At 51.7% G+C, this 8,214-nt stretch overlaps 1 long non-coding RNA gene across 1 annotated transcript; it reads right to left on the reverse strand.

Annotated features, from left to right (window-relative positions):
• Window positions 1-3,947: 3,947 nt before the first annotated feature.
• LOC308186534 lies at window positions 3,948-6,990 on the reverse strand. The gene is made up of 2 exons (XR_013944098.1): window positions 4,205-6,990; window positions 3,948-4,169 (listed from the first exon to the last, which is right to left on the reverse strand). It is a non-coding gene; the product is annotated as an uncharacterized lncRNA (long non-coding RNA).
• Between the last annotated feature and the right edge of the window lie 1,224 nt (window positions 6,991-8,214).

An 8,214-nucleotide genomic window follows, 5' to 3' on the forward strand; every position in this document is an offset into this window, starting at 1 on the left:
TGCAGTGCATCCCCAGTGGTGCCAGTGCACTCTCTGGACTCACTGCAGTGCATCCCCAGTGGTGCCAGTGCACTCTCTGGACTCACTGCAGTGCATCCACAGTGGTGCCAGTGCACTCTCTGGACTCACTGCAGTGCATCCCCGTAGGTGCCAGTGCACTCTCTGGACTCACTGCACTGCATCCCCAGTGGTGCCAGTGCACTCTCTGGACTCACTGAAGTGCATTCTCAGTGGTGCCAGTGCACTCTCTGGACTCACTGCACTGCATCCCCAGTGGTGCCAGTACACTCACAGGAATGACTGCACTGCATCCCAGTGGAGCCAGTGCGCTCTCTGGACTCACTGCACTGCATCCCCATTGGTGCCAGTGCATTCTCTGGACTCACCGCACTGCACCCTGAGTGGTGCCAGTGCACTCTCTGGACTCACTGCAGTGCATCCCCAGTGGTGCCAAAGCACTCTCTGGACTCCCGGCACCGCATCCCAAGTGGTGCCAGTGCACTCTCTGGGCTCACTGCAGTGCATCCCCAGTGGTGCCAGTGCACTCTCTTGACTCACTGCACTGCATCCCCAGTGGTGCCAGTGTACTCACTGGACTCACTGCACTGCATTCCCCAGTGGTGCTAGTGCACTCTCTGGACTCACTGCAGTGCATCCCCACTGGTGCCAGTGCACTCTCTGGACTCACTGAAGTGCATTCTCAGTGGTTCCAGTGCACTCTGTGGACTCACTGCACTGCATCCCCAGTGGTGCCAGTGCGCTCTCTGGACTCACTGCAGTGCATCCCCAGTGGTGCCTGTGCACTCTCTGGACTCACTGCACTGCATCCCCAGTGCTGCCAGTGCACTCTCTGGACTCACTGCACTGCATCCCCAGTGGTGCCAGTGCACTCTCTGGACTCACTGCAGTGCATCCCCAGTGGTGCCAGTGCACTCTCTGGACTCACTGCACTGCATCCCCAGTGGTGCCACTGCACTCTCTGGACTCACTGCAGTGCATCCCCAGTGGTGCCAGTGCACTCTCTGGACTCACTGCAGTGCATCTCCACTGCTGCCAGTGCACTCTCTGGACTCACAGCAGTGCATCCCCAGTGGTGCCAGTGCACTCTCTGGACTCACTGCAGTGCATCCCCAGTGGTGCCAGTGCACTCACTGGACTCACTGCACTGCATCCCAAGTTGTACCAGTGCACTCTCTGGACTCACTGCACTGCATCCCCAGTGGTGCCAGTGCACTCTCTGGACTCACTGCACTGCATCCCCAGTGGTGCCAGTGCACTCACTGGACTCACTGTACTGCATTCCCAGTGGTGCTAGTGCACTCTCTGGACTCACTGCAGTGCATCCCCAGTGGTGCCAGTGCACTCTTTGGACTCACTGAAGTGCATTCTCAGTGGTGCCAGTGCACTCTCTGGACTCACTGCACTGCATCCCCAGTGGTGCCAGTGCACTCTCTGGACTCACTGAAGTGCATTCTCAGTGGTGCCAGTGCACTCTCTGGACTCACTGCAGTGCATCCCCAGTGGTGCCAGTACACTCACTGGACTCACTGCACTGCATCCCCAGTGGTGCCAGTGCACTCTCTGGACTCACTGCACTGCATCCCCAGTAGTGCCAGTGCACTCTCTGGACTCACTGCACTGCATCCCCAGTGCTGCCTGTGCACTCTCTGGACTCACTGCACTGCATCCCCAGTGGTGCCAGTGCAATCTCTGGACTCACTGCACTGCATCCCCAGTGGTGCCAGTGCACACTCTGGACTCACTGCACTGCATCCCCAGTGGTGCCAGTGCACTCTCTGGACTCACTGCACTGCAACCCCAGTGTTGCCAGTGCACTCTCTGGACTCACTGCACTGCATCCCCAGTGGTGCCAGTGCACTCTCTGGACTCACTGAACTGCATCCCCAGTGGTGCCAGTGCACTCTCTGGACTCACTGAAGTGCATCCCCAGTGGTGCCAGTGCACTCTCTGGACTCACTGCACTGCATCCCCAGTGGTGCTAGTGCACTCTGTGGACTCACTGCAGTGCATCCCCAGTGGTGCTAGTGCACTCTCTGGACTCACTGCAGTGCATCCCCAGTGGTGCCAGTGCACTCTCTGGACTCACTGCACTGCATCCCCAGTGGTGCCAGTGCACTCTCTGGACTCACTGCAGTGCATCCCCAGTGGTGCCAGTACACTCACTGGACTGACTGCACTGCATCCCCAGTGGTGCCAGTGCACTCTCTGGTCTCACCGCACCGCATCCCCAGTGGTGCCAGTGCACTCTCTGGAGTAACTGCAGTGCATCACCAGTGGTGCCAGTGCACTCTCTGGACTCACTGCACTGCATCCCCAGTGGTGCCAGTGCACTCTCTTGACTCACTGCACTGCATCCCCAGTGGTGCCAGAGCACTCTCTGGACTCACTGCAGTGCATCCCCAGTGGTGCCAGTGCACTCTCTGGACTCACTGCAGTGCATCCCCAGTGGTGCCAGTGCACTCTCTGGACTCACTGCACTGCATCCCCAGTGGTGCCAGTGCACTCTCTGGACTCCCGGCACCGCATCCCCAGTGGTGCCAGTGCACTCTCTGGGCTCACTGCTGTGCATCCCCAGTGGTGCCAGTGCACTCTCTTGACTCACTGCACTGCATCCCCAGTGGTGCCAGTGCACTCACTGGATTCACTGCACTGCATCCCCAGTGGTGCTAGTGCACTCTCTGGACTCACTGCACTGCATCCCCAGTGGTACCAGTGCACTCTCTGGACTCACTGAAGTGCATTCTCAGTGGTGCCAGTGCACTCTCTGGACTCACTGCACCGCATCCCCAGTGGTGCCAGTGCACTCTCTGGACTCCCGGCACCGCATCCCCAGTGGTGCCAGTGCACTCTCTGGGCTCACTGCTGTGCATCCCCAGTGGTGCCAGTGCACTCTCTTGACTCACTGCACTGCATCCCCAGTGGTGCCAGTGCACTCTCTGGACTCACTGCACTGCATCCCCAGTGGTGCCAGTGCACTCTCTGGACTCCTGGCAACACATCCCCGGTGGTGCCAGTGCACTCTCTGGACTCACTGCACTGCATCCCCAGTGGTGCCAGAGCACTCTCTGGACTCACTGCAGTGCATCCCCAGTGGTGCTAGTGCACTCTCTGGACTCACTGCACTGCATCCCCAGTGGTGCCAGTGCACTCTCTGGACTCACTGCACTGCATCCCCAGTGGTGCCAGTGCACTCTCTGGACTCCCGGCACCGCATCCCCAGTGGTGCCAGTGCACTCTCTGGGCTCACTGCAGTGCATCCCCAGTGGTGCCAGTGCACTCTCTTGACTCACTGCACTGCATCCCCATTGGTGCCAGTGTACTCACTGGACTCACTGCACTGCATTCCCCAGTGGTGCTAGTGCACTCTGTGGACTCACTGCAGTGCATCCCCAGTGGTGCCAGTGCACTCTCTGGACTCACTGAAGTGCATTCTCAGTGGTTCCAGTGCAGTCTGTGGACTCACTGCACTGCATCCCCAGTGGTGCCAGTGCACTCTCTGGACTCCCGGCAACACATCCCCGGTGGTGCCAGTGCACTCTCTGGACTCACTGCACTGCATCCCCAGTGGTGCCAGAGCACTCTCTGGACTCACTGCAGTGCATCCCCAGTGGTGCTAGTGCACTCTCTGGACTCACTGCACTGCATCCCCAGTGGTGCCAGTGCACTCTCTGGACTCACTGCACTGCATCCCCAGTGGTGCCAGTGCACTCTCTGGACTCCCGGCACCGCATCCCCAGTGGTGCCAGTGCACTCTCTGGGCTCACTGCAGTGCATCCCCAGTGGTGCCAGTGCACTCTCTTGACTCACTGCACTGCATCCCCATTGGTGCCAGTGTACTCACTGGACTCACTGCACTGCATTCCCCAGTGGTGCTAGTGCACTCTCTGGACTTGTTGTCGACGGAGGGAAGACACAAACGCTCAATATGAGTGTTAAGTATGCTTCAGCTTTAATGGATAGCTCAATTGTCTTTTATCGTGTACAGGATAATTAGCTCATACATATTGCAAAAGCCAAGCTCCTTATTGGTAAGCGTCATCTACTGCCCTATCTGTTAGTTCCGCATTCTTCTATCCGCTAGTTCCCCTTTCTAATCTAACTATAACTCCCAGGGCAGTATGCCCTCTACTATCATTGTTTCTAATTGCCTGGGATTTCTCACAAGAGTTCCCAGACAAGCTGCCTGGGATTTCTCACAAGAGTTCCCAGACAAGCCTTGCGTACGTGCCTTTGCTCTTGTTTTTCTAGACCAGCTGGGTGCGGTAATCCGCCATTTCCTTATCTTGCAGCTGCATGATATCAATGTGATTACGCGCAGCGAGCCAGTCCTCAACAATTCCCCCGTTTTTATTTTGAACCAAAAGCTTTCTATAGATTTTTCTATCAATCACCGCACACACTGCAATAAGCAAGGTACAATAAGCAACAGGGTCAAAAATCTCATGCAGAACTACGATTGTAAAGTAGTGTGCCTACTAGAATCTACATCAGTCAACAAGCCACTAAGCGCTAGGAATGTTGCTTCGCAGCGATACTGCTTCTTACTCGCACAGCACAATCACACAATCACACAATCACGCAGAGAGGCCTCTTGCACTTCTCATTCATACCACAAGACAATATCACTGAAAATAATTTGTGTGCAGCTTCAGGAGGTCCTTGTCTGCTCCCGTGGTGAGCGGCTGAGAGTGGAGACCCCTCCGAGGAAAAAATGCTCGGGGTGCACCTAGGGGCGTCCGTTCCACAGTCGATCCCACAGCCGAGCAGAGCGGCTCCTGGCGCAAGGAAGGATGCTATTATAGTTTGTATAATGACAGCAAAGAGATGCATTGCAATAAGGAGCACGTGTGGCATTGACCCCTTTTTTTTTTTTTTTTTTTTTTTTTTTTTTTTTTTTTTTTTTTCTTTTTCGAGCAATTACACCTTACACATGCTATTACTGTTGCTAGAAAAACCCTACTAGTTAACTGCTCGAGCCTTTTTATTAGGCAACTAAATACTACTCGCGCCGCTACTATAATTAGGACAATTATTAGCAGTAAGCGTAGCCCTTCTTTTATCAGACCCAATATCCAACCCCCCATGTTCCCAAACCAATTTGCAAACAGTCTATCAAGCCAATTATCTTGGACCACTATCTTCTTGGTGTGGTCTCTCAGCCATTTCAGTTGCTCGTGGATTGACTCGCCATGGTCCGAGAGATTAAAACAGCACATTCCTTCGAGCTCTTCACACCCGTGGCCCTGTGCCAGCAGTAGAAAATCAATCGCCGCTCTGTTCTGTAACACAGCGTGTCGCAAGCTGTCCAGGTCCTGGGCCATTTCTGTGAGCATCTGCGTAGTCACATTTAATGTTTTCACCACTGTACTTCAAATCTACATTTTACAAAGTGACCAGCAAGTGTGCCACATTAACTGACCAACCTCTGAGATTTTACCTTTCATACCAGTGTCTTCTTGGGCTCTTTTAATTAAACACGTTTCTCATTCAAGTGAATTGAAATGCTTCAGTTGGTTTTATTCTCAGGAGCCTCATAAAAAACAAAGATATTGCACCCTCTTTGTTCAGTCATTCAATGTTCGTCTCTTTCACAGCAAATAATTACTTCATTGAAGTTAAAACTTCCAAACATAACTTACTAATAGTCTCCAATTTCAGCTCAGATCACTCGTTGAAAATACTCTGCTAAATACAGATAACTTACAATAACTTTAACAGTTAATTGTCCATAACAAACACCATGGTTTTTCTCCAGACCAATGTTCAAATTTTAAGACCACCCTTTAATATTTCTATGTACAGGTGAAAAACAGTCTTCAATTTTCTAGTCTTGTTTTAAATATAAAAGTTGGAAGGGACATTCAAGTTTCAAGTCTCCACACTGAACTTAAAAAAAAAAAAAAATCATGTGGAGGTAAACAAACCAAGTTGTATACTCCAGGAGGTAGAGGCCTTCAATTTGTGTTCATATATACATATGCACAGAATTCAGTGTTCCAACAGAAAAAGAATTAGCCAAAAAGTAATAAAAGTTATTTACTACTGTGACATTTCAAGACTTCCACAGCTTTGCCTAAAGACACAAACACAATTAACATAATTCCCTATGTGCTTTTTTTTTTTTTTTTTTTTTTTTTTTTTTTTTCTTTCCTTTTTTTTTTTTTTCTCTCAACTGTCCAGTGCAGGAAAAAATTCTCACAAAATTTCACAGACCTAAAATGTGCAAGCTAGTTTCTCTCTCTCCCTTTTTTTTTTTTTTTTTTTTTTTTTTTTTTTTTTTTTCAAATGTCACATTTGCTTGTTTTACAGCCCAACAAGCTAGTTTTCCCTAGACTAGCCATAGCATGAGCCACAGCCACTCCAGGCACAAGTGCCGCTGAAAAGAACCTTTCAGCAGGACCCCAGAGTTCGACCTGGTTATCGCAGTCACTCCCCAAAGTTTTTGAGACTGCGTCTCGTCCGTCGTTTCCATTGTTGAGTAATGTTTCGCAATTCTTGACTGTGTAGGTCAGGGGCAAACAAAGTCAAGCGTCCCAAATAGCATGGCCCCCCGTGCGCATTTGCTGGGATTCCCTGCCAGGCTCGATCTCCACAGATCAGGAATATACCAGGTGGTAAGGCCTTAGCAGTTTGCCTTGGCCATGTGCTTGACTTGTTCCCGTATGCCCCCATGGTGGTGTTGGTGGTGTCGTTGTACCCGCAATAGCTGCTATTAGCTTCGAACCCCCTTGTGTGAGAGGTCACATTAGTCCATTGAGTCATATTTTGTTTTCCTTTATTCCACATAAAGCACGTCTGTGTCCAGTTATTACTGGTGTTCCCTACCGCCACTGATCCCAACAAATCCAGTTCCTGGGGATCCCATGGCAAGCTCGTGTTCAGAGCCACTAGCGCCGCCACAACGGCGTCGGAGAGGTTGGACGAAAGATCGAACAAATCAGTACTTGCGGAATATGGTGCTAACAGTTGTTTCAGCTCCTCCTTGTTCCCTATTGGGACCCCGAACAAACAGGTGCGGAAGGGATCAGTCGCTTTGGCAAGAGACAGGCAGAATTGAGCCAATCGAGTTCCCTTCGGTATATGTAGCGGAGGGAACATGGCTGATACCATAATTTGTATCTCCCCAGTAAAGTCCTTATCAATAAGTCCTGTTAACACTAAAGCCCCATTTAATGTCGCCGATGACCTTCCAATCAGAAGTGCTCCAACAGGCTCATTATTAATTTTTACAGGTCCCATAACGCCTGTTTTCACCCCAACAGGCTTATTGTCCATCAAAGTCACATTTACTGCGGTTGCCAAGTCCAATCCCCAGGCTCCCTCTGGTGGCTGGTTGGAGGTGAAAGGATTCGTCTCGGTTGGAGTCTCCGCAGCTGCCGCCGCTGTTGAGGGGAAAGCCGCTTTTTGTGTCATCGCGGGGCGGCGGTTCCCGCTGGTCTTCCCGTTTCCCTGGGTCTTCCGCCGGCAAGCGGTTTCATTATGCGTATCAGATCGGCAAGAGGGACACCACACATTAGCCGTCCCACATTGCCTCTTTATATGACCCGCGATGCCACACCGATAGCAGCGTAGTGCAGGTCTTCTCGACGAGTGAGGTCCTTTTCCACTTTGCAGGGGGGCAAGGGCGGCGAATACCTGCGACTGACTAGCCTGCAGTCCCTGAGTAATACTTTCCCCTACCTTTCGAATAGCGTCAACCAATAGCGCTTGCGAGCCTATCGGTATCCGCGACAATCGATCAAGAGCCTCTTCTATAGTCCAGGTACTGGGCAGCGTATTTAGAACATTTCGAGAGGTTTGATTACAATTTTGAAGGGCGCATTGTTTAAGAATAGGGCCTTTGAGATATTCGGGTAACCCAGCTACCTGTATAGCTGCGGCAACCCTATCAATAAATGTTCCAAACGCTTCGTCTCGCCCTTGCTTGATGGACATATAGGAGGGCATTCCTCCAGGCTCCCTAATTTGGTCCAGTGCTCTCCTAGCTAGCGTCATGGTCGCTTTTGCCTTATCCGGCCCCATTAGGGCCTGGGCCTCCAAGCGATTGTATGCACCGACCCCCAAAAGCTCCTCCAGCGTGACCCCGTATAATGGATCTCCGGGCTGACGCTGCACCGCGACTGCCTCCTGACAAGCTGAATGCCAATGGGCATTAAACAGCAGGATCTGATGCTGCGTCAGTATTAGTTTCAT

Source organism: Anser brachyrhynchus (assembly GCF_964034855.1).
Source record: "Anser brachyrhynchus genome assembly, contig: SCAFFOLD_162, whole genome shotgun sequence".
Classification (NCBI taxonomy): Eukaryota; Metazoa; Chordata; class Aves; order Anseriformes; family Anatidae; genus Anser; species Anser brachyrhynchus.